The sequence below is a fragment of the Podarcis vaucheri genome (assembly GCF_965113315.1).
Source record: "Podarcis vaucheri genome assembly, chromosome: 13".
In the NCBI taxonomy this organism is placed as follows: Eukaryota; Metazoa; Chordata; class Lepidosauria; order Squamata; family Lacertidae; genus Podarcis; species Podarcis vaucheri.
In genome coordinates, this window is record NC_138751.1 from 18,569,030 (window position 1) to 18,593,989 (window position 24,960).

Here is a 24,960-nt window from a genome sequence, read left to right on the forward strand (position 1 = left end):
TCCTCGGGCTATCCGGGACTGACTCAGGGACAGGATGGCACCTAGAGAAATCCTGGCTCCGAGACTTCCTCCCCTTTTATCCCAGTCCTTTCCCTCAAGGTATGAGGCATTCTACCTCCCTAAAATTGCTAACTTTCTCGTCAGATTCAAGACTTCATTTGAACTGTGTTTTGCCTGAGATAGAAACCCCCAGAACCTGTTTCCAGAGTCAAGGTTCATTATTTACAACATACCTGCTAACAGTGTTGGTGTCATCTGAGGCTTCCTTCCTAAAACTACTTGTCCTGTGTGGCTGGAGGAGTGCCTCTGAGCATGTGCAGAATGCAGTATTTTCATATAATGAGTAAAAAGGACATTCCCATGCATCTAGGAGAAAGGAATGGATTATTTCATGGCACAATGGTACCCAGGAAGATTTAAGAGGCGGTGCTTTCCTTTTTAAAATTAGGTGTAGATTAGGCTTTTTGTCCCCAAAGAATTCCAGAAACCAGGTGTCAAAGCAAACTTAAAAAGGAAGGAAAAACAATTTTACTCAAAGCTTTCAAACTATTCCCTTCTCCAGCCCTACCAGTTATTGTGCCCCTCAAATTTCCTTCCTCAATTTTGCAGTGATAGGTTCAATCAAACATTTTCAATTCAGATTCTAATCGCTGTCAGAAATTAAAAGTGGGTCCCATGTTGGAGTTGAGAGAGAGCCAACCTTGTGCCACGAAATGTTGAACCAGATCTCCCATCAGCCCCAACAGTGACCAGGGATGATTATTGTGTTACAGGGTCCCTCCAGACTGGTGGGTGGGTGTATTCTGGACTGTCCACACATCACTGAGCTTCATTGGTTGTTCTGCGATGCTTCCCCAGTTGTTGAATTCTTGCTGTCACGTGTGAAAAGTTGCAGAACTTCAGCAGGAAGTTATGGGACATGCATAAATTGGAAATAAAGCAGGAAGTCTGCCCCAAAAAACTTTTACAGGTACAAACAATTGAAATCAGGACCACGTATAACTGCCTTGATACAATCATAAACACAAATCGTCATGAACGCACAATAAAAAGGACTTCTGGGGGGTTCAAAATAAAGGTCTGTTCTACCTGACTGTTTCTGCTCCAGACGGAAGCAGAGAGAGAGCTACATTCTGTTATTAGACCATTTGCCATTTTCTCATTTTCCTGAACATCTGCAGGGTGCAGGGTTGTCCAACTGAGAACACTAGTGTGTAAGTAGTGAGGGTAGAGGTCTGGGAAGCTTTCTTGTCACAAAGTCCTTCTTTATATGTTGGGCCATAGCCTGTGCATTTTTTTGCTGCTGACTCTGCAAGAAGAGACTGTGCTAGTACGTACCCTAGAATCTTTCCAGCGGCTCCTCCTCCCTTCATCCGACCCTTCTGGTATCATCTTCCTGTCTGCTCTTGCTTCATAGTTGCCTCCTCCCAAAACACAACTCCTTCTCTGCTCCCTAAACATTTATTTGGAAAGAGAAACATAGGTTTGCCTTATGCTAAATCAAGGCATTGGTCCATTGAGCTCAGTATTGCTTGCACTGACTGGCAACAGCTCTCCAGGATTTTAGACCGAAGTCTATCCCATCACTACCTGGAGATACCAACGTTTGAATAAGTCCCATTTCGTCCAGTGGGACAAGTCAATGTACATAGAATTGTTGCCTGTAACACTCATTTAAACAGCACTTTTCAAAGGGCAGCAAAGTTATCTCGTTTCTTACAACAGATGCCTTTAAAAAATGGTGACTTGGGGGCGTGTCTCTGTGGATCTTCCTTTAATTCCTGGTTCAATTATGTAACCCCAGAGAGGAAATAAACCACACACCCAGACGACCTAAAATATGACCCACTAACCTTCACCTGGGGCACCCATATTGGTCTTGATCTGCTAGGTGAGGCATCAGCAGGATCTGCTGATGATCTGCTGGGGAAGCTGTTCCCCTGACCTCTTCTGGTGCAGAGATCTGCTGTTTCCATACCAGATCTTCCAATATAGCTGCACTGAAATGTAGCCTCTGAAAGTGAATAGCTGACAGGGCTGGGGGGTGGGGTGGGCAGTGTCAGACCAGATCTCCATATCCCAGACCCAGTATTCAATCCACTTTACCCCTTGGGTAGGTGGAGGAAGCAGATGATGAGAAGGGGCCATACCTCAGTTGTAGCACACTTAACAGTGTGTGCAGAATGTCCCGTGTGCAATCTCTGGAATCTCCTGCTAGCCAACGCGATCTTACAGAGGTCCACTCAGACATAAGCCCCATTAAACTCAGTGGAACTTACTCCCAGGGAAGTGGCCATAGCATTGCAGACTAAAAGATTCAGGTAGTAAGTATTGGGAAATGTCTGAGGCGCTGGACCCCTGCCAGCCAAAGTGCAAAGCATTGGGCTAAATGGTCCAGTCGACTGACTCAGTATAATGCAACAACATACAAAACTGTAATCAGGATGAGAGTGCTTCTGAGCATGTGCCAAGTACATTTCTCTTACGGCTGATTACCAATAGTCAGCCCACACAGAGAGAGCTGAGATCAGGGAAGGGAGGCTTCCAACATTCAAGATGAGGCATCCAAATTGTCCCCTGCCTGAATACGTTACCTGCCTTCTCTTTTCCCTGTTTATCTTCTATCTTCTTTCCCTGTTGTTTTGCCCATGCCCTTGTTCTGAAGGTGTGTGATGTGGCAACTGCACTAAAGCTAGGCAGGCTTTTGGGTGGTCGACGAGAGACTCTCCTAGGAACTCCATATGCCAACTTCAGTGAAGGCGGGATAGAAATATAAATAAATAAATAATGTGGCAACTTTATGTTCTAAGCTATTAGTTAACACGATGCAAAAAAAAAATGCCCCCCCAAGAGATCCGTGCATCACAACATGCTGGAAGCAGTAGGCTGAGTTCACATGTGTTATTAACTCCTCTTTCAATGAATAGCCAAGTAAAATAGCATCATGACCAGTATTCCAGATTAATAGTAATAAATTTGCATTTTTTAAAATAGCACAGTAGAGCATAAGACTCTTAATCTCACAGTCGTGGGTGCAAGCCCCATGTTGGGCAGAAAGATTCCTGCATTTGCAGGGGGTTGGACTAGATGACCCTCATAGTCCCTTCCAACTCTACAATTATGTGATTGCTAAGGTTGGAGTCACAGCTATCCTATAGGAACGCTGACCACGAGACAGATGTTTGCCAAGAAGGGAATGAGTTTCTTCAGCTGAGAAAGGTCCCTTACCTCTTGATATAATTAGAAGGACCTCTCCTCTGTTTTCTGATTGGCTCTTGGCGGTTGTGTAATTATGGAAGCAGTAATGAGGATTTCGAAGTCTGAAAACTCCATGAGAGTTCACAAAAACCTTCCAAGGATCCTTTGCTAGAAAGGAAGACTGCCCGATGACTCACCACCAGGTACCCTGAATGTGGAATTTTTGTCAATGATGGTCAGCTAGCTCAACAGCTCAATTAGCACTAATTACCGCTCTGCTGTCCTTTAATGGCTCACCCTCTGCACAGGTTCCAAGGTGGACTTTGAACCACCCTTCTTTAGGACTCGATTCCTGCTACCATCAAGCTCAGACAAGGGGGCTGCTGTTTAGATTGCCGCCTCCACCCCAGAGTTTGCTGCAGCTCAGGGCCCAGGCGAGGGATTCCTGTGTAAACAGCCACCCCAGGGGCAGCTGTGTCTCCCCCAGCCCTTCCCTTTCCCTGGAAAGGAAGCCTCTCCTGGAATGTGTGTGTTTGTGGGGAGGTGCGTTGATTTGGTTTGGAAATCAGCAGGAGGGTGCAAGTGACCCTTTGACCCTGGCACACGCCCCACATGGGGAAACTGGCAGTGGGACCTTGTCCGTCAGGTTTGGCCTTATGCGGAGAGAGGCTGGGCCCAGCTCTTGCCTAAGGCAACACAAACAAGGAAGAACCTTTCCCCCCCTATGAAATTCCTTGAAGTGGAGGCGAAAGTTTGAGGAAGGAAGAAGGGGCGGGCTGCTCAGGTCACCAAGCTTTGGAGCCTGGGATAAACAGGCTTTTCTTGGTGTCTGCTGGCACACCATACATTTTAACCGCATCTCGTGCTACCAGCACCCCGACAATCATAGGAACTGTAGTCTGCGCATCCCAGCTACAGTTCCCAGCACCCTTAACAAACTAGTTCGCAGGACTCTTGGAGGGGGGTGGGATGCTTTAAATGTTTGGTGTGTGGGCAGACTTGGCCACTGACCAGCTTAGGACAAGGGATTTGCTCCCATTTTTGCTAAATCAAGCTTTGCACTGCCTTGCCTTCTTGACCTCGACGAGGGACTCTCCTTAATGGTGCATTTGGGACTTGGGGACCAATATTCATTAGGAAAGGTGCACTCAGTGCCCGGAGAAATAATCAAGGCCCCGCTTGAAAATCTTTTAAACGGCAACGCTGAATATTATACAGGCTTTCACCCTTTGGGTCGGGAATGGGGGGCAGTCCAATGAAAGCTGGGCATGCTCAGTGGCCACAGAATGTTAAGGAGGGGTGGGGAAAGGATGGGAAGGGAATGGAGTGTATTGGAAGGGGTCATTGATGGCTGGCTGGCAAGCAAGAAGGAAGGAAGGAAGGAAGGAAGGAAGGAAGGAAGGAAGGAAGGAAGGAAGGAAGGAACCGTGAACAAGAGCAGTCCACACCACAACATTTTATTGTAAGGTCCACTGGCCGGACGCTGAATATAAAAAAAGTGTTTCCTAAGAGTCAACTTTGCATTAATACTTCCCTGAACCACCATTGTGGCCAGGCGCAAGGGTCTGGTTTGCTCCTGTGGGCAGGACATTTTATATTCTCAGGAGCCTCAGCTTGGTTAATAGTATGATGTAGCCTAGCAAAGGTAAAGGGACCCCTGACCATTAGGTCCAGTCATGACCGACTCTAGGGTTGCGGCGCTCATCTCGCTTTATTGGCCGAGGGAGCCGACGTACAGCTTCCGGGTCACGTGGCCAGCATGACTAAGCCGCTTCTGGCAAACCAGAGCAGCACACGGAAACGCCGTTTACTTTCCCGCCAGAGCAGTATCTATTTATCTACTTGCACTTTGATGTGCTTTCGAACTGCTAGGTTGGCAGGAACACGGACTGAGCAAAGGAAGCTCACCCCGTCGCGGGGATTCGAACCGCCGACCTTCTGATCGGCAAGTCCTAGGTTCTGTGGTTTAACCCACAGCGCCACCTGCGTCCCTTTTTATGATGTAGCCTATCATACCATTAATAATGCCACCACCTGTTTGCATTTGAATTCACTTTGGAAGAAGTGGTAGTGGTTTGATTTAGACCTGGGGTACACAGATTCAGACTCCTGGCCTTATCATGAAATTTACTAGGACATAATCTACCTTACAGGCTGTTGCAATAAAAGGATGGGACCGTGTATGCTATCGTGGGCTCTCTGAGGGATTTTAATAGCGTAATAAAGGAATACATGTGTTGTATCTGAGAATCTTCTTTGGTCTCTTCTCTGAAATTGTCTCAATTTCATTTTCTGTCTATGCTGCTTTCATAAATATGTATTTCTGTCCATCCACAATGACTCTCTGGAAAGACGAAGTTGATAAATTATGTATTTATAATACTCTTGAGTAAAAGAGGAGTTTGTGTCATGCAGAAAGGCCAAAGGGTTCTGTGAAATTCAACTCAAAGTTAAGACTTAAGGTAAACTTTAAAAAGGGAGCGATCAACAAAAAGTATTGTAATGGTGCTATAGAAATTATGGCTTGTCAATATGCAGTTTCTTTTTCTTTTTTTAAAAGCATTTACTCGTGAGTACAATCTAGACAATGTTTAAAGTCCCATTGAATTTAGGAGGAAAGATTTAAGCATGTAGTTAGCATTCCCCATTGAAATCCACAGAGGAATTTAATGTCAAGTGGGAGTTCCTTCCAAGTAAGCATGCTTCACTTTTCCTGGATCTTGCCCTTCCTGTCAAAACACTAGAAATTTAGTCATAATGTGAAGCGAATTGGCTGGCAGATGAGGAGTTTCTTTGTGCAACACATGGAAGTCTATGATAACCTATGGAACTCACTGCTACCAGATGTTGCCATTGCAGCTGGGCTGGGAAACTTTGAAAGGGGCTAGCATATTAATAGAGAAGATCCTTGGTCAGTGTCAATTAGGCAGAGATCAAGCCTCCATGTTCAGAAGCAGCCCATCTTTGACAGCCAGACGGTGGGGAGGAACAGCAGCAAATGGTTATTACTACTTCCAGTGAATTCACCTTTGTGGTGACCTGGGGCAACATGACGTGTGTTACGCTTTCAGATCTATGTGGGTCCGGGTTCAACCCCTCCTTCCGCTTAGTTCTGAAAAGATCTCCAGCGTCAGACCTCCAAAAGAGCTCCCAATTTTTTGCTCTCTTGGGTTTGGTAGTACGAAGAAGACACCTCTGATTGGGCTAGGTCCTTCTGTTGATAAATCTCTCAAGCACGGGAGTGTCTGCATGCAAATGGTTGTGAGGGGTCCTCAATGAGTTTACTCTTCGCATCCTTTCCTTTCTTGATCTCCAGCTTTTGCGCTCTCTATTTTCCTTATCTGTCTTTCCCTCTCAGTTAAAGTTACTGAGCGCTGTGAGGTTTTTTTGGTGGGTAAGGGGCTTCTCTTTTTAAAAAATAAAAAAGTGAGAGACAGTGTAGAACCTGTGGAGTTTTGGAGGGGGGGGGATTGGAGCATGACCTCATCAAACACCCAACTCGCATCCCCCCCCATCCAGTCTCTCTCTCTCTCTCTCTCTCTCTCTCTCTCTCTCTCTCTCTCTCTTTCACACACAAACACCTTAAAAATCCCTCTTAAAGGGACAGCGCACAGCATTGCAGAGAATATGTGTCATCCTGGGCCGCCCACTTCAAAACGCAAGGTTAACTCAGAGAGTTTTTCCTGTGCCCTATGGGGTTTTTTTCTCTTCTTTCTCCCTTTCTTGGATTTTTTTTTTTTTTTGAATGGAAAAGTGTGTGAGTCAAGATGTGTCACCATTTGAGAAAAAAAAACACGCGCCTAGACAAGAGCCGGGGTGTATATAAAGACCAATTTGTAAGTGATGTAAAACACACACATGCACATATACAAATACTGAACAGTTAAAAGCTGGTCTGGGCAACTTTTTACAAAATTAATTTTCTGTTCTCCTTTTAGCCTTTTTTTTTAAAAAAAAAGATTTTTTTTTAAAAGAAAAAACTGAACAAGGGGCAATCTGGGAGATTATACATTTAATATATATATATATTAGTTGTGCCTGGTTTTGTTTTGTTATTATTTATTTATTTATCTATTTATTTATTTATCTGTTGGAGAGGCTTTTGCCATCTTGCACCTTTTTTGTGTGTGTACATGTGAATTCATCTACCTCAAAGGACCAAACCTCCTGCAAAAGGCAGAGAACAGGTGTGGTGTGGAAGAAATTTGCAACCCAAAGAAAACTTTTTTTTTTAAGGAAAAATCCCACAAAACAAGCAACTTCCAAATTAAACCTTACAAGAATAACACCAAAATAAAAACCAAAGGAGGACTTTTTTTTTCCTTTCCAAGAAGAGGGAATTTTAACTCAGGGAAAAGAAACCCTCACATCGTCTCCAAAACATGAAAAGTAAGTTTCTCTCTCTCTCTCTCTCTCTCTCTCCCTCTCTCTCTCTCTCTTTCTCTCTCTCCCTCCCGCACGACAAATTAAATATATAATATGTATATTATGCTGTTTAAAACAATTTCCCACTGAGCTGTTGAAGACGTCTGTCTTAACAGCACCATCTATCTTGAAATGTACATATTGACAGATAATGTATGTTCCTCGTTCACTTCACATGATTTATGATCTCATAAATTCAAGGTTATTGCTTTTTGTGGGGTGGTCGATTTTTGTCTTAGATACGCAGATGTTTCCCTTAACCTTTGCTTATAGCCAGAACTTTCTGAGTCCTTGTTCCTTAGGATGTGCAAATATCTCTTTGTGGGGTTGGGAGGTTTGGGGGAAGAGGCATACAATTCTAAGTCTAGCTAGCTAAGTACGAATCAATCTGTGGCTTGCAGATCTACAGGCTTGTGTATCCCACGAAGCTGTGTGTCTTCTCTGCTTTCCTTCAGCCTCCTTCCACATGCTCTTCTGCTTAGCCTTTTGTAGCCTTAAAACATCCTGGAGGCAATCTAGGCAAAGTCAGTGGGTTGTGTTCCAATACTTAGAACTGAAACTACTGAACCCAAGTTATCCATTAGTTATAATGTGTCTACTCTCAGTAAGACTTGATAGCCAAGGGGGGAGAATTCAGCACTCTCGCTGATTCATCTTAACGTTGGCTGAACATTTGCCTTTATGCACAGATCTCACTTATCAGAGAATCATATGGTAGAAGGAACCTCAAGGGTCATCTAGTCCAACCCCTGCAATGCAGAAATCTTTGTGGGGCTCGAACCTTTGAACCTGAGAGCACAGGTCTCATGCTCTACTGTTGGAGCTACTGTGTACCCCTTTTCTTTTGAGTAGGTCTGTTACTTCTTGGGTAGATGGGTACTTCTTGGGTAGTCTCCTCCATATTTTCTTTCTTTCTTTCTTTCTTTCTTTCTTTCTTTCTTTCTTTCTTTCTTTCTTTCTCTCCCCTCTCTCTCCCAGCCACCCAAAATACATAGTCAGCACCACGGTCTTGCAGTCCAATTCCATGAAAGTTTGACCAGAACTAAGTCCAAGGTGGGCATGCCTAGGGTTGCAGTCCTAATAAAACATTTAACCTGGAATCAACAAAGTGATTTCCAAGGAAAGGGCTTTTAAGACCAAGGTGCAAGTGCAAGAGAGAACAGAGAAACAAAAGACCGAAAAGGCAAAAGGAGGAAACCAACAAGTAATATGTTAAGGGTGCTGGGAAATGTAGTTTTGCGAGGGATGGACAAAGTTCCCAGGATTCCTATTTGTGTGTAGGTGTGTGCTTTCAGTGTGTGGTGTCTATGCAGTCCCCTGCGTCACAAACGTGGCTTCATTCTAAACCACGTTTTTTTTGTATGGCTGAGCAGCCTCTCAAACCAATGGGCTCTAGCAGGATGATTTGGACTGGTGAGAGAACCAGGTTCAAAACCCTCATTAATCCTAAAGCTTTGTCCAGTCATGTGCCAGGCTAACCTAGCCTCACCTATTGTAAAACAAAATGGGAATAATCCCATATATTGGAAGTAGGGTAAGATGATGAGATAAGGTCCTTCTACCCTCTAATTACATTCTCTATGAACTCATCTCCCCACTTACAGGAGATTTTCCCCATGCATTTTTACCCCCTTCTCTCAGGTGACCTCTGTCTCCCCCCACCCCTGTGCATTACCTGAGCCAGCTGCTTAGCATCAGAGAATCATAGAGTTGAAAGGGATCCTGAGGGTCATCTAGTCCAACCCCCTGCGATGCTCTAACCAGTGAGCTAGCTGCCTAGTTCTCAGCAGCACTTCCTTTACTGGCTCTTCATTCAAATATGGGGCCAGGACCTATTTTCACATGCCACATTCATTAAGCTTGATGATTTGGGACAAAGGGAAGTAGTTTTTCACACACAGCAGCACATACAGTAGTTAAACTATGAAATTGGCTCTCACAGGATGTGGCGATGGCCAGCAGCTTGGATGACTTTAAAGCAGGGCTGGGTTTAGACAAATGGATGGAGGGTAAGGATTTTGCTGGCTGCAACCCATGAGGGCGTTGCATCCTCTCCAGTATCAGAGGCAGGATGCTTCCGAGTGCCAGTTGCTGATGATCACAAGCGAGGGAATGCATACTATTGCTGTTATACCCTGCCTATGGATTCCCATAAGCCACTGGTTGGCCACTCTGAGAACAGAATGCTGATTGGACGGGCCTTTGGTGTCCTCCAGCAGGGCTCTTAACCTTATTCTTTTGAGTGCTGCAGCAAGCGGAAGTGTGAAATTGAACACTGTAAAAGCAACAGCCTGCAAAGAACTTCATCGCAGCACCATGCATTTCCTGCATGAAGTGAACTGACCCACCCCCCACCGCCACCAGCAAAGCAGTGGTCCAGTTGTGAAGAAAACCAGGTCTGATTTAGACATAGACAAGCTGGCACAATTGCTGCCAAATGTGCTGTTTTGTTCTTAATTCTGCCCCACTTCCCTGAATTAGGGATCCATGCAACTGCAAAAATATATGAATTGGCTTCCTAGGTGGATCAGCTAGATTTAAGGATAAGTGCTTGTGCCAATGCTGTCAGGTAGTTGTTGTGTTGACACTGGGACTTGCCATGAGATCTGGCCAGATCAGATATTGCTGAAATGGCAGGAACTGCTTCTGAGCAGAAGCAGAATGCAGAGGCTTTTATCTTAGATGGTATGAATGTATTATTATACCATGATGATGATGATGATGATTTCCTTTCTGAGTGCTTTAAACTGCTTCATGTAGATTCCCCCCTCCATAATTTGTCCAACAATCTGGTATGGTAGGCCAATACTATACACCACTTTTCCCAAAAACCAACTAGTAAGTTCATGTGTACGGTAGGATTTGAGCTGGCAACTAAAACTTGCTCATCCTTTAGCCACTTCCCTACACTAGAAATGAGGATGTGGTGACAAAAGGAGCTGCATTGGCCCATAAGGAAAATAATAATAACAATCCCATGGTTGGTCAATACCTTTATTAGGACCAATTCATTTTGTTTGGTCCTAAATTGAATAACGGTATTGCCCGACTGGATTTTGGAATTGTCTCTTTCCTCTTTGACCCTGATGGGGAGGGACACCTCTCATCGGAACCTAATTTTCCTGGTTGTCCCTCACTGCCTTGGTTTCCCCCTCCTTTGACCTTCTCAAGACCCTGGCAGGGCTTATTGTTTAGGCATATAGTTTCCAGCTAGAGGGCTTTTCAGATTACTTTTCTGGAGTGTTACATATCAACTGTATTGGACAAGCTGCTTCTTAGAGAATCCTAGATGTTTATATCTTTTTAAAGGGAGATTTCTAATGCAGCAACCGTAGATCTTATAAACATCTGCTTGGGATAAACACTGTAGCTCCCCGATCCTAAGCGCACTGGACTCTTTCTCACGTGCATTTATTTTGCTTGATTACTATATACTTGGTGGCTGAACTGCCTCCATTGAAAAGCATTGGTTCAAGTGGCATGAAAGTTCTATCTGCTGCTATATAACTGTGATCTGTGATGTTCCTTTTATACACACAAGGAGTCATCCATCATCTTCCTCTTGAAGAAAGGCATAAGTGCTTTCCCCATTAACCTGGAAAAAAAGCTGACTCATTCATACATACATGCACCTAAATCATAGCTGTCAACTTTTCCCTTTTCTTGCGAGGAATCCTATTCGGAATAAGGGAATTTCCCTTTTAAAAAAAGGGAAACGTTGACAGCTATGACCTAAATGCATTGCTCAATATGTCATCACTTGTTTGTTCAACCCGGAGTGACATGCAACTGAATTGTGTGAACAGGCTCCATGGAAAAACACTGTGCTGGGCAAACGAGCATCCCCTGTTGTGGCTGTTTGAGCCATGGTAAAGGTAAAGGGACCCCTGACCATTAGCATGGTACAGATCATCAAATGGTGGATGTGCATGTGTGAACCAGCCAGGAACCCCAACTGTTGTGATGAAATTCTATTTCATTCAAAGCAATCTGTTTGGCTGTAGGTGGACAGGAAGCATAGCTTAGTGGTCCAGGAAGCATAGCTTAGTGCAGGCAGAATGCCCCAGCCCCAGCCCCTTGGACCTCCAGTTCAAAGGACCTCAGGCAACAGATGTCATGAAAAACCTCTCTGCCTGAGACCTTGGGGAACCACAGCCAATGAGGGCAGACAAAACTAGGCTAGGTGGTCTGCTTCAAACCACCTTTTCTTGTAGAGAACCCCCAAGCACAACTTACACCCATACCTATGGGCTGTGTTCAATTAAGACTCATTAAAATTTATGTGCCTAGGTTTGTCTTCTCCATTGATGTCAACTTTGAGCAGGACTGACATTAGATCGAACCTCATAGCAGTGCTTCACTGTTCTGAAAATGACACTGTTTTTGCACGTTGGTTGTGCAGACCCGAGTACCCTTCAGTCTTCATTCCTGGTAAACAGCATTCCTGGTAACACTGGAATGTTGAAAATGCTGGACTTGCAGCAGCATAATCCTACATATGTTTACTTGGAAATAAATCTCACTGCCTTCAGTGGGGCTTACTTCCTGGTAAATGGGTTTGGACATTGCAGCTGAATGGACATTCTTGCCCTGCAACCCGTTGCAGTTGACAGTTGCCCATAGTTGCATGACAGCGCTAGGTGTCTCTTCCCAGTACCAGTGCCGTTTTGAAAAGTTACAAATGTGCCCTGCTATTTCAAAAGTGGGTTTGCTATTGGCACATTATTTTTATTGGAATTAAATGTTGGATGTGCCCATATTACCATGCTTATGCTCAACCAGTGTTGCTCAGTGATCATCAGCATTCTTCACTCTTGGGTCTGCAGATGTTGTCAGACTACAGCTCCCATCACCCATGGCTATCGGCTAACATAGATGGGAGTTGTAGTCCAACAACATCTTGCGACCAATGGGTGAAGAAGACGGAACTTGCTGTAGGTTACTAAGCAGTTTGAAAGAGAAAGTGGCAAATAGTCCTCAGAAGAGAGTTCAGCTACTTCTGTCCTCTTGGGCAGAAATAATCAGACTAGCCCAAGCTCTCTTTTATTTTGACCTCCCCAGAATTCCTTTTCATTTTGCGTGCATGATGATTTGTGCTCATAGAAAAGTATGGATGTTTAAAAAGAGATGTGCAAATGACAACCCTTGATTTCCACCCCCCACCCCTGGGGTTTCTCCCTATTCTTTCCCCACCTCCAGTACTAGCAACCTTGAACCCAGCATTTACTAGGAATAGTAAGACACCCCACCAGAAATCACTGCAGTTTCGATGCACCATTTTAATTCAAAATGGCATCTGATTGTATCTAAATATACACAGTTGTATCCTACCCCTTGATCTCAGGAACCCTCATATAAACTTTAGCTACAATATTTTAAGAGGTGTCTGAATACACAGAGAACAGACAATCAGCTTTCCAAAATACATATAGTAGATGCATGTGTGTGGTGGTATACGTATTTTATACTTGATCACCTGTGACCCAGTGTTTCCTAATAATAAACCTTAGATCTACCTTCCTACAGTCTTAAGCCCATTTTGGCTGAGGTGATGGGAGTTTTGAGTCCAACAACACCTGGAGGGCCACAAGTTCTTCATTCCTGCCATGCAGACAGAAAAACTCCAATCCTGATTTATTTATTTTTAAAGTCGTACTTAGGTCGTTTATTTGTTTATTTATTTTCTGGCACCAGCTGTCTGCATCTAGCCATTGTTATTGAACATTTATGGACATTTTTAGTGGGCACAGTGTTTTTACAATCCTTATCTCATTTAGCCTCACAACAACCCTGGGAGGTAGCTAAGATGATGGTTGCCTCAGAAGGTTGTTTACCAACGAATGAGCTCAGGACCGTTAAGCGATTTGTGCATTACAAGTGCTCTATAAACATTCAGCAATATTTCAAGATGAAGGGCAAACCTTGCTTTATGGGGAGACCGTGTCAGCAGACATCAAATTTTGCAGAGTGAGGCAAATGAAGAACAGCCGTAGCCAAGCAGACCAAGATGAGAAAAAGGACGATACTTTTTAAATTTAATAGCAGGGACGAAAATGAAGTAATTAAATGGCCGTGGAATGAGGTGGTTGCCTCAGGCAGCAGGTTTGCAGGATATAAAACTGAGTATGGGGGTCAACGCAACGAAGTGAATTTAACAGTGTGCTTGGTCATAATATAATGTATGGATTTGTGTTTTATCATTGCTTTGTGAGATGACTGTGTGTGTGTGTGTGTGTGTGTGAGAGAGAGAGAGAGAGAGAGAGAGAGAGAGAGAGAGAGTGTTTTGGATTTTCTGCCTGAGGCACCAAAGTGGCCCTGAAACAGGCTACTCAAGTGTCATGGGGCAGGCTCCCCATCAGGTCCAGAATAAAAAGGAAACTGTTAAGAGTAGATCTAGGGAAAAAGTGAAAAAAGTTTCTCATTCTGGGTGGCTAGGAAGTGTTCACACAGTGGACCATGCAGCCTCTCTAGGCTATCTAGTCAGGGCATCCTTGGGGCTGCCTTTAAAATGGTTCTCCCCCTCCCCCAATACCAGTGTGTCAGCTGCTTTCTGGAAATATTATTGTCCAATAAGTGATGCAAAGTTAACATCCTTTGCTTACAATGACTTTGCTTTCCAACTGTTACTCACCTTTTCTGGTTCTGTTTTCCAAGCCATGGGCTAAGACAGGGGTCAGCAAACTTTTTCAGCAGGGGGCCGGTCCACTGTACCTCAGACCTTGTGCAGGGCCGTACTGTATTTTGAGGGGGGGGGGGGATGAATTAATTCCTATACTCCACAAATAGCCCAGAGATGCATTTTAAATAAAAGGACACATTCTACTCATGGAAAAACACGCTGACCGTCCGCGGGCCGGATTTAGAAGGTGATTGGGCCGGATCCGGACCCCAGGCCTTAGTTTGCATACCCATGGGCTAATTTGTATGAGTTGGGGGGGATCTCAAAAGATGCATCCTTCAACAACACCCCCCAAACCCACTTACTGTAATCTGCCTTATTTAGATTTGCTTGGTTCTCTACCCACCCCCACCCCTCCCACACCCTGGCCAGTGTTGTATTCCTGTCCTGGTCTACACATGGCAGCAGAATGCCATTTTTAACTGCCCCTCCATATGAAAACTCACTGCAAATGTTCGGGGGAGAGGGAGGGGGAACCCAAAACCGTATGCACGGAAGACAAACGTTCTGTCTCAGGCATCTCCCTGCTGTACCTTGTTTCCTGCTTACGAGGATACCCCACCCCCCCTCACATGGGAGCATTTGGAAATGTGGCTTCCTGCCTGCAACCTGAAGTGCTCAAGTCCATTCTGCCACCTCAGCATTCTACCACCACCTCAGCCCTCGCCTGGCTCTGCTGCATGTGTAGACCAGCCCTAGAAATATGTGTGATAAGAGAACAAGAGCCTCCAAATTCCTTGGGAGTGCTTTTTCATAAATTCAGTTGTCTGCTCGGGGCTGACTTTAATGGTTCTTTTCTGGGCCTGTCTTCTTCACCTCTGCCCCCACCCCGTCGGCCTGGACTGGACACATTTTGCATGCAGGAGGTTCCAGGTTTAATCCCTGGCTTCTCCGGGGAGGGCTGGGATAAAGATCCCTCTCTGAAATTGCCAGCTAGGGTTGGCCAGGAGGAGGGACTTGTTGTTCTCCAGATGTGGCTGGACTGCAACTCCCATTGTTCCTGGCCATTGACCATGCTGGGTGAAGCTGATGGGAGTTGGAGTCCCAACAAGACTTGGAGCAGAGGCCACAGGTTCCCCGTCCCTGGCGTGCAGCTAGAGGAGCCATCCATGGAGCCAGATGGGCTAGTGGTCTGACTTAGTAGAAGTCAGGTTGCATTGCATGTGCACACATTTTCCTCTCCTTCCAGCACCAGCGGGGAGCAGGGTTCCTCCTAGATGGTTCTGGGCATGTTCACCACATGCATAAACTTCCTAGAGCGATTGTGAGAGGGCAGTCACATGTGTCCAAGATGCACATGCGGTACAGTGGTACCTCGGGTTAAGAACTTAATTCGTTCTGGAGGTCCGTTCTTAACCTGAAACTGTTCTTAACCTGAAGCACCACTTTAGCTCATAGGGGCTCCCACTGAGGTAATATTTCTGGGTTAGCGGAGTCTGTAACCTGAAGTGTATGTAACCTGAAGCGTATGTAACCTGAGGTACCACTGTATTACCATCCTGTGGGCAGATTTCTTTTTGAAAGTTCAAAAAAAGGGGGAAGAAAACCTGTACAAAATCTCCAGCCTTTTGATGGACCGTTTATCATGAATAATATCATGAGTAGGAAGGGGCGTTGACTAGATGACCGCCAAGATTCCCTTCCTATGTGATGCTATGATGTGTACCCCGAAACATCCATCTCACTCTGGCTGTTTACCCACTGTCAGCTTAAAATGCAACAAGGCCATTTCTTCCCCACTGCGTTTCAGATCATATTTGCATGTGGTCGTACAAATCGGTATGCTTAGGTGTGTTTCCAAGTCACACTAGTGGACGGAGAACAGGTGCAAATGTCCCCATATAGCTTTGTAGTCTATGTCCACACTCCCATTTACCCTACACCCAGTGCGCTTTCACCACAGGTCTGAGAAGTGGTGCGCACACAATGTTAGCCATAATCCATCTCTATCCTGTCATTTCTTATGACGTTGTACTGCATTTTGGATGCATTTTCGCCTTTAAAAGGCGCCCAAATTGAGAAAAAGAGCAACCTAGGTGTGCTTTAAGCCAGTAACATGAATGCAGGTTTACATTTTCAGATTGGACGAGGGGACAGTAGTCTCAATAAAGTACAGTACAGGATGGAAGTGGATTGTGGGTGATGTCATGTATACATCACAAACCAGCAGTGGGAGCTCCCTGGATGCAGAGTGAATGGAGATGTGTACACGGCTCAAGTATCTGTCCCATGAGCAAAATCCACAATTTTAACACGTTACCCAAAAGCCTTCTGCATTTGGGTCAGATATTATGAAATTGCCTGAACCTGTACATTCAACCCCTTGAAAACATCAAAAGCCCAAGTGCATTTTATAGCAATGAGAGCCAGTCCGATAAAAGATATCACTCTTTCTCTGCCTGGCTTCCTCTCTTTCTGCCAGATAGTTTTAGGACCTGCCCTTTCCATGTGTATTTTTGGCAAACAGTTGCAGACTTTAAAGTGCCTTTGAGCTGAGTTGACTTACCTGAATTGTGTTAACAGCAGCCCCCTGAACGGGGGAGAATGAGGAGCTTAACTTCTGATGTTACGGACTGCATGTTTGATAGAGACACATGTCTCTGTGGCCGTGCGTTTACATATCTGATACTCATATGTAGTTTAATTTTGAAATTTTGGGTTGTGCAAAACATGAGTGGGCATAACTGCTTGTGAGCAATGTTGCCATTTCTCCATGTGCTGGTTTAGTCGAGTTGTGTATACCTCAGTATTGTGGCAGCTGAGCTACAGGTAGGCAGCTGTGTGTAGCTTCTTAGTGACAGTTGGATGTCTTTGTTTATTGCTGTTGTATAGCTGCTGTTATTGTATAGCTGTTTGTCTGTGTGTAAGAGCTTAGACACTATGCCCCTATATGGGTGCTTCCAGATTTTATTTTTTTGGGGGAGGGGGTGTCTTATATCGCAAACAGGTTACTCAGATCTGCTTTTTGTGTGTTAGTGTTTGGCATGCTAGCCTCCCCACATTCCCATATTTTAGCCCACTGTACATGCCATACCTTGAAAGCACACGACTTCTCCAAAGAATCCTGGGAGCTGTAGTTCATTCAGGGAGCTGGGATTTTAGCTCTGTGATGTGTGAACTACAGTTCCCAGGATTCTTGGGGGGCAATAATGTGCTTTAAATGTTTGGTTGCAGAGACAACTCTGTATACTCTGCATTCAGTGCACTCCCACTGCTGATTTGAGAAGTGGTGTACACATGATGTTAGCCAAAATCCACATCTGTCCTGTCATATCTCATTAAATGCCGTGTTTTGATGCATTTCCCCTTCAATCAGAATTGAGGAAAGGAACGACCTGGCTGCATTTTAGACCAGTAACGTGTACACAGCATCAGTCATGAATACTCGTTGCTTTTCTGCTGTTTGCCATCCATACCAGTAGATGGCTCTTTACCAAAGGTGCCTGGAGTTGTTTCTCGTCCTGCCCATCTACCACTTCTCCCCTCCACTACTTTCCCCTCTTGCTGCCGCCTTCTGTCCTGGGCACGCAGGCCTTTCTACAGCAAAATTTTCCTAGGAAGTGATCAAGAACAAATGTTACCACCCTTAGTTATCATGTTTCTCAATTGGCAAAATAGAGGCTTGTGCTTTGGGGCGGGAGGTACACAATACTGTATTCAATTATGGTTTGGTTTGGGTTTTTTAACACTGAGCTTGTGCAAGAGTGACATTTACCTGGCTAAGACTTGCACAAGAGTGATGAAGAGGTCTTGCGCAAGATCTCTGTATTAAAACAAGAAGAAGAAGAAGAAGAAGAAGAAGAAGAAGAAGAAGAAGAAGAAGAAGCAGCAGCAGCAGCAGCAGCAGCAGCCCATCTGTGTACTGCAAGAAGAAGAAGAAGAAGAAGAAGAAGCAGCAGCAGCAGCAGCAGCCCATCTGTGTACTGCAGTTTCAGTCTCCCATGCCCTATGTGGAGATCTTGAGAGAATAGCTCATCTTTACAGTGTTGTTGTTTTGTTGTTTAGTCGTTTAGTCGTGTCCGACTCTTCGTGACCCCATGGACCAGAGCATGGCAGGCACTCCTGTCTTCCACTGCCTCCCGCAGTTTGGTCAAAGTCATGCTGGTAGCTTCGAGAACACTGTCCAACCATCTCGTCCTCTGTCGTCCCCTTCTCCTTGTGCCCTCAATCTTTCCCAAATCAGGGTCTTTTCCAGGGAGACTTCTCTTCTCATGAGGTGGCCAAAGTATTGGAGCCTCAGCTTCACAATCTGTCCTTCCAGTGAGCACTCAGGGCGGATTTCCCTAAGAATGGATAGGTTTGATCTTCTTGCAGTCCATGGGACTCTCAAGAGTCTCCTCCAGCACCATAATTCAAAAGCATCAATTCTTCGGCGATCAGCCTTCTTCGTGGTCCAGCTCTCACTTCCATACATCACTACTGGGAAAACCATAGCTTTAACTATATAGACCTTTGTTGGCAAGGTGATGTCTCTGCTTTTTAAGATGCTTTTTAACAGTGTTGTTAAGATTCTGCAAAAGGCGGTTGGTGCAAATAGGTACACTGGTAAGTGTTTGGGCTGCAGCAAACAAAATTGCTAGGTTGTGCTCAGGTGAGGAGCAAACAGAAGCCGTAGGGGTGTGGCATTAGAGGCCCGTCCGCTGAAATACCACCACACATGACAAACCAACCACCCAGCAAAAAATGCACCAATGAGCTTCAAAGGCAACAGCAAATGCACATTTATAATGGGTTGTTTTTGTTTATCAGATTTTCCACAATATGGAAAAATCCAAATTAAATGCAAAAAAAGAAAATAAATGTGCTAGATTTTTATTTTGATGCTAACAATGTCAGGTGGACGCTGCCCAAAACTTGAGTGCATGAGCAGCACCAATTCTACAATAAGCTCCCATCTGGAAGCATCCCTGTCTTTATTTTTGGCTAATAGGTTTTCCCGCTCTTGTGTGTTTGTGTTTGGACATATACCCAAAATGCACGGCTGTGTCTATGCATCTGGTGCACACTTGCGCATGCAGCCACATGAGCATCCCTCGAGGTGAGGTGTGTGAGCAACTGCACACACGATTGTGTGTGGGGTGTGTGTTTGTGTTGGTTCGCCTGCTGCTGCTGCAACCGCCAGTATAGCTCTCCTAACTAGCTACACCTCTCACGCCTCCCCTTCGCTCCTTCTTTGAGCCAGTTTACGAGGCTTCATCCTGCCAAGCTAGGGCTGTAAATCCCAGAGCTGTGAAACCAACCGCCACCTGGGGGACTACATGGTGCGCCACGTGACGCCGGCTTGTTCTGTCTGCTGCAGCTCAATCCTTGTCTCTGTTCTGGCTGGGAAGAATTTCAGGGCAGAATTTCCAGCAAAATCTAAGGCTTGCTTACACACCATGCATTTAAAGCACATGACTCCCCCTCCCCCCCCCAAAAAAATCATGGGAACTGTAGTATGTTAATGGTTCTAGGAACCATAGCTCCGTGAAGCACAAGGACTGTCCAATGTCCACTTTATATCTTGTTTTCCTGGGAACTTGCTCAGAATTTCCAGGGTGGCACTTAAAGGACAATCTCCCAGGTAGATTAGCACCGGGGGTCTCTTTGCCCAAAAGGCAGCTGAGAAATAAAACTTGCAACTGCCCATCCTTTCCTTTATCCAAGTGCCTGTTTGAGTGTCGCCAGTCTTACATTTTTAACCTGAACTAGTAGCATGTTTTAGGGGCTCAGCTGCAAAAGCAAAAAACATTGCAGGCAACAGAAACGTCTTTTCAACCATGCACTCCGAGGAGTGGTGGTTTGCTGCCTTTGCCACGCAAAACAGCACCGTCTGTTGATCTGTCCATCAACCCCTGCCAGCCCATGTGCAATTTGCTCAGCTGTCTAACCCTTGCATGGCATCCATTTTCATGCACACTTACCTGTCGGTCCCCTCAACCTGCTCTATAACTTCATCTCTCTGTCTCTCCCATCGTTCCCCCCCTCCTTGCGTGTGCCCTCCTGCCTATTGATCATCAGAGACATCTACCGCAATATTTATGCATGAGTCTCCGTGGCGGGCCCAGAAATGTATCACCCAGTGGGTTTAGCACCGTGTGTCACCTTCATTGATCTTTCGGCTTCGCTCAATCGCAACAAGAGGAGCTGGAGCGGGTTCAAGGGTCAGTGGTTTTAATGGCCGAGTCGGTTGAGGAAAGGCTGTTTAACAGAGTTCCAGTCTCGGTGCTTTACGAGGCAGTGGGTGGTGGGAGAAGCGGAGCCTTCTCCAGCCGCTGGCTTCTGAGTTTGCAGAGTAAACACGAAACCTGACCAGGTCCTTGGGCGAGTTTACCCAATGGCCTCTTTTCTCTCTGGTATCTTGTTTGTTTTCAAGTTCTTTCTATCTCGCCTTTCGTCGCAATAAAGCCAAATACTCCAATCGAGCAGCTACCAAAGCCGTAAAATGTGAAGGAAAACAATTACAGCGCATGGTGTCAATATGATGACATAGGAAAACACAGTGACATCAGGAAAGAGGAGCTGCCTTGGCTGGCAATCAGTCCAAGCCCCTCTGGTCCAAGATATATTCCTCCCTTCATGGAGGGAGGCTGCATGTGGACCCACAGACACATTCAGTACCTCTGGAACTAGATTATGTGAACCGGCCTCAGCGTATAATCAAGGATTCTACCCTTGTGATAATGACCAATGGTATCTATGTTGTTTTCGTTCCATCTTTAATGGATCCCGGTATAATTACTTCCCATTTTGCCTCTGTTTCTTCTTCTTCTTCCTTCTGCACCTTTGTGGCTGCAAAATCTGTTGGCCATATATTGAGGCCAAGAAAGCAAGCCTTTGCAGGAGGAAATGGACATATACACACCTGGCTTGTTCACCAGGCCATCTAGTGCCCAACCATAGCTCAGTGGCAGAGCACTTGCTGGGTGTGCAGAAGGTTCCAGGTTCAATCCCTGGCATCTCCTATTAACAAAACCCAGCAGGGAACAAATAATGTGGAAGGTCTTTTTCTGCCTGAGACTCTGCCCGGAAAATGCTGCTACCAGTGAGAGCAGACGATCCTGGCCTAGAGGGACAAAAGCCTAGGTAACTTGGTACTGGGCCCCTTCCAATACTTGTTGTCTAATTCTGGGTGGCAGAAGATCTCCGCCTGGAGGAAAGTCTTCCCCTCAGCCCAGCGGCCTGAAAGCCCTTTTAGGTGGAGATGCCCCAGGACCAAGCCTGGGCTCTTGTGCCTACAGAAACTGTGCTCTACCGCTTAGCTCAGGGGTCAGCAACCTTTTTCAGCTGTGGGGCGGTCCACCATCCCTCAGACCATGTGGTGGGCCGGACTATATTTTGGGCAAAAAAATGAATGAATTCCTACGCCCCACAAATAACCCAGAGATGCATTTTAAATAAAAGGACGCATTCTACTCATATAAAAACACACTGATTCCAGGACTGTCCATGGGCCAGATTGAGAAGGCGATTGGGCCACATCCGGCCCACGGGCCTTAGTTGCCTACCCTGGCTTAGCTTGAAATTGACGGGCATACAATCTGTTAAGGGGCAGACAGGCCGGATGGATATTCGGGCAGGCAGCAACCGGGTGTTATTTATAAAAAGAAAGGTGCTTTAAGCCTGCCTTGAACCACACCCTTCCCTAATGCCGGCTGAATAAGAGCTTGCCTCCTGTTCCTCAGTGTCAGAAGGTGTGAGGTTGCCAGCTCCCCCCCCCCTTGCAGGACCCTTGTGTGTTAGGAAGAGCTTCACCGGTTAAATTCTGGCCTGCCCTATCTCTTTGCCCAGGCTGGCTTTGGAAAATGGCCACCTTGTATAGCCTCTGGTACCTTTAAGGGTTAGCTTCCGGGGTGGGGTGCCTTTTTCATCAGGCTGGTTCCTCCCTAGATCCCCACTTTCTGTCTGCCATCCAGGCAGACAGGAGACATGATTGGAATTCAGGACATACCCCAGTTAGGCAAAGGGGGTGGGTGGGTTGCAAGGCAAGGATGGGGCTGGGGCTGGGGGAGAGGCTCACAGGCCACATAGAGAGAAGCCCCCAGGCCTGAGGTCCTGCAGCCCTGTGTCAACAGAAGGGGGAATTATGCCAGGTATGACCTCTCCAATCAAACGCAATGGGGAAAGTTACATGGTGGGATTCTTGCCAGCATGTTAAAAGTGAGGGTAGGCTGTTTTTTTCTCTATTACTGAAGGGATGAACTGACCAAGTATGAATAGAGGAGCACTGCAGAGCAATTCCAGTCAAGGCACCTCGCAGTGCCAAGCTGTGCACATCTACTCACAAGTAAACCCCATTGAGTTCAGTAGGGCTTATACTCAAAGAAGCAGGCCGGGGGCTTTGCGTTCAGCCCCCTTCAACTCCTTTAAGCGGGATGTGGGGCAGAATGAAATAGCTATTTTGAAATCAGATGTCCGTTCTGCCCATGTTGGTATTGTAACAATGGCATTTTAGGCTTCTGGTGTGAAGCTGGGCATAAACCCACTGCCAGAATGAAGTAACATTCAAAGGTTTTGCTGAAGAATGGCATGAAACCAGGGCTGCCAACTAACCAGGAAATGCCTACTTGGCCCAATCCTATTCTTTTCACATCCACTTGATACACAGCAATCAGCAGGTGAAGCTTTTTGCAGCATAGGGATAAGTGTCAGCCCCTGATCCTTGCTGCAGATCTAGCTCTGTTAGAAACACAGTCTTAGGGGGAATAGGGCCTAGTAAAAAAGAAAAGAAAAGAGTTGGCTACCAACCCTACATGTCTCCATAAAGAGTCGGCTTCTGTGAAAAGCCAGCGAAGGATCCATGGTTTTATAGCCACGCTCCTCACAAATTGACCTACTTGGTTGCACTGGCAAACTGGTAGATGGTTTCGGTTCTGGGAGGCGAGGGGGAACCCTTTGAAATCCAGACTTGATTCCCCAGCTCCTGGCAAAGGGAAAATATGCAGTTTGCTCTCTAAGACAACACAGGATGGCTTTTCCATGAAAACACCTTGACTCACCCCCTCCTTTACCCCTCCCTCCTGCAACAGCATCACTATTTCCGAATACCGACGGCTTCTTTTTTCCTTACCTCACGGCAAAGGCGCCGGGATGACTCTGTCGCAGGGCAGGAATTCCCTAACCCAACCAACCCCTCCTTCCCCATCCTGCCTGCCAACCAGCTGTATGCTCAGAACTCTTGCCAGGAGCCTTCCAGGGGCACCTCTGGGCCATTCCTTGTTCCCCTCCAAATTCCCTCTGCAGCCAAGCCAAGGCATTCCCACACACACAACGCTGAAAAGTTGCAGCACCGTCCTCTCTCTTCCCCTGCCCCACACCACTCATGCCCACCCTGCAGGCATAAAACCTACATGGGCCAAGCTGCACATTTCGTTTTTGTTTTTATTTTATTTCGTCTGCCCTGCAGGAACTGCATCTGCACATGTGGGCAGGGGGCAGATCTACTATGAAACTAATCCCAGAGGGCCCCCAGAAGCAAATTTGGCCCACATTGCTTAAAATTTGGGGCGTCTAGTAGAACCAATTTGAGGCGCACAACTCAAATGGTTTAATTTTTTGTTGTTTATATTTCACCAGTCCCAAAATTTGAGATGTTGCAAAGGTAGAGTGTTGCAGTACAGCAGTTTGAAGCAAAATCTGAGGTGTAGTGGTTATTTATTTGTGATCTGTCATGGAACAACCCCACTGGAGAAGATAACAGTGGTTACCCTGACCTTGTTGCTGTTTGAGAAGAGGGCCCCATAACAGTCCAAGCTTCAGGGCCCCCAAAATGTAGGTCCACCATTGCATGTGGATAATTAGCAATGGGGGTGGTCAGAAGTCAGACTGGCCCTACCATGAGACAGGCTGGGATAGCAACAAATCCTTCCATTTAACATAGCCTTCCCCAGGGGTGAAGTACAGTTGCCAGGATTCTTGGGGAGAGGCTTTAAATACTGTGAATGTGACCATTTGGAACATCTAAAACACACAGGTGGGGAACCTGTTGCCGAGGTCCCATTTGCAATATCTCAATGACACTTTTGCAGTACTAAGCCCCTTAGAATCACCTTTATTGCCCACACAGAGGCACCTCTGTGAAATGGGACTAATTTAGTACTACTACATCATAGGGCTTGTTCTGAGGATGAATGAACACAATTGAGAACAGGAAGGTTTTTGGACGGAGGGTTGTCTGTGCTCTTAGCCACAGGGATCAGACCACCCAAAGCCCTGGAGACAAAGCAGTTTAAAAAAACGGAAAAGAAAGCATTGCAAGAAAATATTATTCAAGTATTAAGCAGCACATATTTCCGGACACTTCCTCTCTCTCGCCCAGTGAAAAAAAGGGAAGAAGGAGTGGGTGGTTGAATCACAGAAGAAAGAATGTGTACAAAAATACATTTTATCCTACAGCCAGAAAGTCCGTCTGTCCAACATTCAGCTCCACGAATATTTTAAGGAAGTGGGCAAGAGGTCAAGGCTGGATAGCAGGCAGGGTAGGGCATGATTTGAACCCATAACCTTTGGAGTTGAAAGTGGCTTCTGAGGAAAAGAAGAGAGAAGGGTGTATTTGCTAACAGAATCAAGATTTCGGGGACCCAGTGTTCCAAATTCTTCCAGCAAACTCACCCAATAATATCCAGACACACACCTGTTCCCCGAACCACCAGACTTCTCCTTCGCTGATAGATCCCAGA

General features: G+C 45.8%; 1 protein-coding gene across 6 annotated transcripts in view; it reads left to right on the plus strand.

The window, feature by feature from the left end:
- IL11 (interleukin 11) overlaps positions 1-24,960 on the plus strand; it is a 68,676-nt gene that overhangs the window by 39,312 nt on the left and 4,404 nt on the right. The gene's annotated exons all lie outside the window — the stretch shown is intronic.